At 40.2% G+C, this 6000-nt stretch overlaps 1 protein-coding gene across 1 annotated transcript in view; it reads left to right on the top strand.

Annotated features, from left to right (window-relative positions):
* The first annotated feature begins 218 nt into the window (after positions 1-218).
* The window catches only part of LOC145988610 (lipase 3-like), a 41493-nt gene continuing 35711 nt past the window's right edge, over positions 219-6000 (top strand). The window contains exon 1 of the mRNA XM_083123612.1: positions 219-319. The gene's annotated coding sequence lies outside the window, so the exon portion shown is untranslated. The remainder of the gene's footprint in view (positions 320-6000) is intronic.

Here is a 6000-nt window from a genome sequence, read left to right as displayed (position 1 = left end):
TATTATCTATCCATGCATGAACTGAAGAATGAAGCCAGAAAATTGTTAAATCCAGTACTAAAGAAAAACATGAATTAAATATTTTTAGAGGACAGGATATAGTCGTGTCCGGTCGAAATGGAAGAGCTATGGAAACTATATTCTGCCATATCCGGTTGCTGAAGAGCGTGCGGAATCTGAATCCAAATAAAAAAATAAAGGATGAGGCGTCGTGCCAGCGATGGAATCGTATAATCTCACTGTGGCGTCTATGCTCTAAAAGTGTCGAGGACTGTGAAAAACGAATGTTTCGTATTGGAACTGTTGACATCACTTAAAGGTATGTGTATACTACTGTGGAAAGTGAATCTCGAATTGCGAGACAGCGTGCTGATCAATTGTAATTTTCGGCCAAATCGTGTCATCACTATGTGTCCTGTAAAACTTTTGATGTTGAGATGTCTCCGCTGATTTGTTATTGGGAGGATGGTACCGAGACATGTCTCTAGTAGGGATGGACGATATCGAAAATTTGATATCGCGATATATCGTCAAGAAAATATCGTCACAGACGATGCGATACGATTTTTTATTCGTATCGTGATATCGGCGATATATCGTTTCCACGATATATATCGCCAAATATCGTGACGATATATCGCCAACACGATATTTATAGCCAAATATCGTGACGTTATATGGCCGACACGATATATATTGCCAATATATCGCTGACATGGTATATATCACCAAAATATTGTGACCATATATCGCTAAAATATCGTGACGATATATCGTCTAGTTGATATTGCCTGGACGATATATCGCCCAACACTAATCTCTAACTCGTCTTTTAACTAGACTTTACTAAACTAAACTTCTTTATAATCAAGAAGGCACACGTACCGTAGAATTCGCAATTTTGAATGCGTTAAATGAAAATGTGACTTATTCAGATATAGGTACAATGGCAAGAATGTTGTATAAAGAGTGCAAGAATATATCTTTTATATTTGATTTAATAATGATTTTTAGCGTTTTTTTACATATCATATCGAGACTGAAGTTTAGGAACCCTCTCCGATGATGTAATCGTTGCGAAGTTGCCTTGTAATGAAGGAGTCTCAGGTTCGGTTATGGGTGGAGGCACGTTTCACGATGCTTCAGATTTCACGTTGAAATGTAGGTCCAGTCCCTATGAGCCTATCCAGGCATAAAGTAAACTTACAACAAACGTTGTCGAGATAAAAAGAAAACTTAATCTTCAAGGCTAAAGTGAGAATAACAAACTCGAGAAGAGACTGCGAAGAAAGTAGCCATTTAGAACACGATACCAGACAGAACAAGACAAGCACTTTCACGAGACCGCGAAAAAGACATGTAGCCTATAAGACGAGAACAGAATGATAAGATATGCATGAGTGGTATTACTAGCGCCAGAGAGACAGAGAGCGAAACACTTGAATATAAGTTATTGTTAGACTTGAAAATTTATTTAAGTATTGTTTTATTCTTATTTTTATTTATGTTAATAATAACAATAATAGTGAATAAGTAACTGATTGATTGATGTTTTAAGCCCACTTTATGCACAGTAAGGCTTTGCTTTGTTTTATTTTACTTCGCGGTTTGTGCCTCTTGGCTAATTTGCGAAGATGGGGATGAGTGATAAAATGATGAAATTGATGAATGAACATTTACAAACAACCATGCCCGAGCGGGATTCGAACCCGGGACCCCTGGCGTCGCACCGCGATGTGCTAACCACTCAGCCACGTGGTCCGGCACACAGTAAGGCTAATCGGGACTGGGCCTACAGTTTAAAGTGGAATCCGAACCACTATGTGCTTCCACCACGTATCGAACCCGAAATCCCTTGATTACAAGGTGACGACTTTACCACTCCGCCATCGGGGGGGCAAGTATTTACAATAATCATCATAACAATAGCATTCGAAGCACACTAACTTTTGTTTACTAATTTTTACACTCCGATTACAATTTCCAACTAAGGCCCTTGCTCTGGTATACTTTATATATTTCAGCATTATTGACAATAATTAGTAAATTGTAAAGAAATGTTAATCTGTATTAAAATGTCGGCCACGTTTGTACATAACGAAGGCATTTTCGCTTAACATTGTTGTTAAGTAGCTAATACCTTCCGAATGTAAACAAGTCTAATCTGATCATTAAGCATGTTTTACGACTGAAATTACAAACATCTTTCATCAGTTTCGCAGTACTTGACAGAGCATGAAAATTGCACGCACAGCGATTTTTATTTGTGCTTACACACAATTCTAGCTCTTATGAAACTATTATTAAAATATTTACACGCACACGTATGCACCCACTGATATATTTAATATATTTAAGTAATGTATTATTTTTGTATTTTATATTTAGTGTGTAGAAACTTGGATACCGGTTGTACAGCTTTGAACTTTGTAGGCGAACGACTCTCATATATGTTGATAAAGGTGGTGCGTTCAAGTTTAGTTATTTTTAATTTCTACAACAGTCGACCTAAGTCGTGGAGTGGGTAAAACATACATGCTGGTATTTGTCTATCTTGTTGAAAATTATAGAGTAAAAAAGAATAAAGGAAGGAAATGAAAAGACATGAAAAATATTATTTTTAAAAGGTTAGTCGGACATCTGACTACAGGGCGGGAGATTCGGGTTCGATTCTCCAGCAGCTGATCTCCGATGAGAACTTTCAGTACATGTCCCTGCATAAGGTGGCTCTGGGTGCCATCGAGACACTAATGAAACTGGAGAGGTAAAAGCTGGAGGAGTGTTATGCTGATCACATCTTCGAATGGCCAAGATCGAGTGAAAATGGGATCCTACCTCCCCATCCCCCTCTGAGCCCCATGGCTACTTGCAATGTGCAGTGGCATGCTATACCATGTTTTTACAACAATCAGGAGTACTACAGGTTCGTATCTTCGTAATGTATGTATGGATGCTTGTTGTTCCATTTCCTACTTGATTTGTCAGTTCATCATCATATTGATAGTGTAGTGCCACCCTAAATTTATTATTATTTTTATTATATATTTTTTGGGCTTTTCGTTTTCATTTACCAGTTAGAAGTTCGTAGGATTTCCTTATTTTTTTTTATTTTTTTCAAAGTCGCACCCAATCCCTTGCTTGGCATGGCGAAGAGGGAGAACCGCGCCCCTCAGGCAACTTACACTGGCTAGGGTGTCCTTTTTGTTAGTTTTTCTTCTTTTTTGTGTGTATTGGTTTGTGTGTGTGTGTGTGTGTGTGTGTGTGTGTGTGTGTGTGTGTGTGTGTGTGTGTGTTAAAGCCACTGGACAAGGCTACAAAAAACCTGCAATATTGCAAGAAGACAGGGGAAGTTTTAGCGTCTTTGGGGAAGGACAGGACACGAGATAGTGGTGACAGGAGTGAGGGTGTATGTGACATGCTGTGGTTAAACTTTGCATATTCTCATACACTTTGGGAAGGAGTAAGTGAAGTGCGACTGGTGTGCAGGTGGCGATGGTGAGTGGGAGATATATAGCGTGTTTATAAATGAATGGTGCGGTTTCAAAAATTAATAATAAATCTATTTATTACCTTACACGGGCAAAACTTACACCGTAAGCAGTGGCAACTGTCCAAGTTTCTTATGCATTAATCACAATCCTTCAATGTGTGCATCATTGGTCACACGACACACATCTACACGTTAATCAAATTCTTCCCATACTCGGTGTAGCATGTCCGCTATAATGGTCTGCCTTGCATGCGTTATCCGATCACAAAGTTCATCGAGGGACAGGGCAATGACGGTCCGTAAACTCTGTGTTTAACAAGCCCCCAAGGAAAGAAATCGCATGGTATTAAATCCGGCAAACGGGGTGGCCAGGGGAGAAGTTGGTTGTCTTCTTTTGCAGCACGTCCAATCCAGCGCTGGTGAAGAAAACGATTGAGAAGCTCTCGTACATTCCTGTGAAAATGGGGGGAGGCACCGTTAAGTTGCAGAATGTAATCATCATAATTGGTGTTCAGTTGGGGTAACAACCAGTTTTCCAACATGTCTAGAAATGAGTCACCGGTCACAGTTTCTTGTTGGAAGGAAAATTGGCAGTGCACTTTCTAGCGGGTCACCGCACAGAAAACGTTGACTTTTGGAGAGTCACGCTGGTGCTCTATCTGTGTATGTGGTTGCTCGATCCCCCAGATACGGACATTGTGTTTGTTCACCTTGCCACTTACATGGAAAGTGTCTTCATCGCAGAAGATGAGTGCTTGCTCTACCAAGTGACTTGCGGAGACTTTGCTGAAAAGCCTCGCGTACTCTTTCAACGTTGTCATCAGACACACGAGGTCGACCAGAACTCTTGCCTTCACACAACGAACTGTCGGTACCACCTACTTATGTTATTCTTGTGTGGTGGGTCTTTCCTAAACCGTGCACGAAACTCACGCTGCACTGTAACCACAGATCTGAACACCTCAAACAGGAACACACAGAAAGCCTTTTCCTGTTGCGACGCCATCTCGGAAACTGGCGCCGCGGCCCCGCAGTAACCATGAGAATCAAACTGCTGGTAGCGCATGAGAAACTTGGACAGTTGCCGCTGCTTACGGTGTAAGTTTTACCCGTGTAAGGTAATAAATAAAATTATTATTAATTTTTGAAACCGCACCATTCATTTATAATCACGCTTATATTTCTACCACTCCACCCCGCCCGAGAGGACTAAGGGCGTTCCGGGCTCGAAGCCTAGAGGAAGTCACAAGGAAGCAGTGACCTGAATCCGTGACCAGTGACCCCTTATCCCCTCCAACAACAGATCATTGACAACCCCTCCCCCATCATGTAAAGGAAGAACAGTGCGTGAGTGACGATAGACATGATATGGAAGTGATTCTATGTACGGTGCACCGCATAATTGACAAAAGGTAAGGGATCCCGATAAACATTTACTTATGGCCATAAGTTACGTAAAGGTTACATATTACTTATGTTTGTATTGTATGAGCTATGCCGGGTTAGTATATATATTTTCTTATGATCAATAATAATCTTTACAGGTTCAGAACTAAATTTCATGTTATTTACATATGGCCACCCACAATAGCTAAATCGACATATACAGTGGACTCTTTAATTCGAACTCCATGGGGCTACGAAAAAAAATCGAATTAAACAGAATATAATAAAAAAACACCAATGAAATAACACACTGTATTAAACATAAAACTGCATTAATACGCAAACAGTACACCTTACCTTACAACTGCTATGTTTTATCCATATCTCCATCCAGGAACAGTACACTTATTGGAATATTCGCATCACGTGATTGTTTTTCATTCCTCTTTCTACCTTTCTAAGCACTTCAACTTTCTTATCTAATGTTAAGCTACAGTACGCACCACGTTCGACATTGTGACTCCACTAAAACACACAGACAAATGACCCCTTCTGTCCGGCTATCCGCTTCCCTCTCAACTTGTTTCTGAAAGGTGAAGGTCACATTCCTACAAACAAAAGCTCTGGGGATTCCCGCTGCCCTCTCTTATCTGCCGTCGGCACATCTGTTAACCCTAAAAACAACCTTTTCAAGACAAAAAGGGGGACGAGTCATCCGTTGGAATTTCTTACGTAGCAACCACTTTGGTCTTTCTTGGAAAAATTTATGTTAAATTAATGGAAACCTGACTTCGAATTATCCCAATTTAACCTTCAAAATTCGAATTAAGTAGTCATTTTTAACATTGTTTTACATAGGGATTTCAAGGGTAATTTGCTTTTGTTCGAATTATCCAAGTTCGAATTAAAGGGAGCGCACTGTAGTAACAAAAATGCACGTATTTGCTTTGCTTATTTTACATACATTTCTGCTACGTTTGGGTAATTGCGACCATGAAGATTACTATGGCTATAACAGGCCCGCCTCATCTTGTCAGACATTCTCAAACTATTTCTTCTACATTCGCCCATTCCACTACTCTCCCCATCTGGCCACGTCACGTCGTCCCTCCAGCCGTATCTGC

Source organism: Lepisma saccharinum, chromosome 6 (genome assembly GCF_977018435.1).
Source record: "Lepisma saccharinum chromosome 6, izLepSacc3.1, whole genome shotgun sequence".
Classification (NCBI taxonomy): Eukaryota; Metazoa; Arthropoda; class Insecta; order Zygentoma; family Lepismatidae; genus Lepisma; species Lepisma saccharinum.
This window is presented reverse-complemented; position numbering and strand designations above follow the sequence as displayed.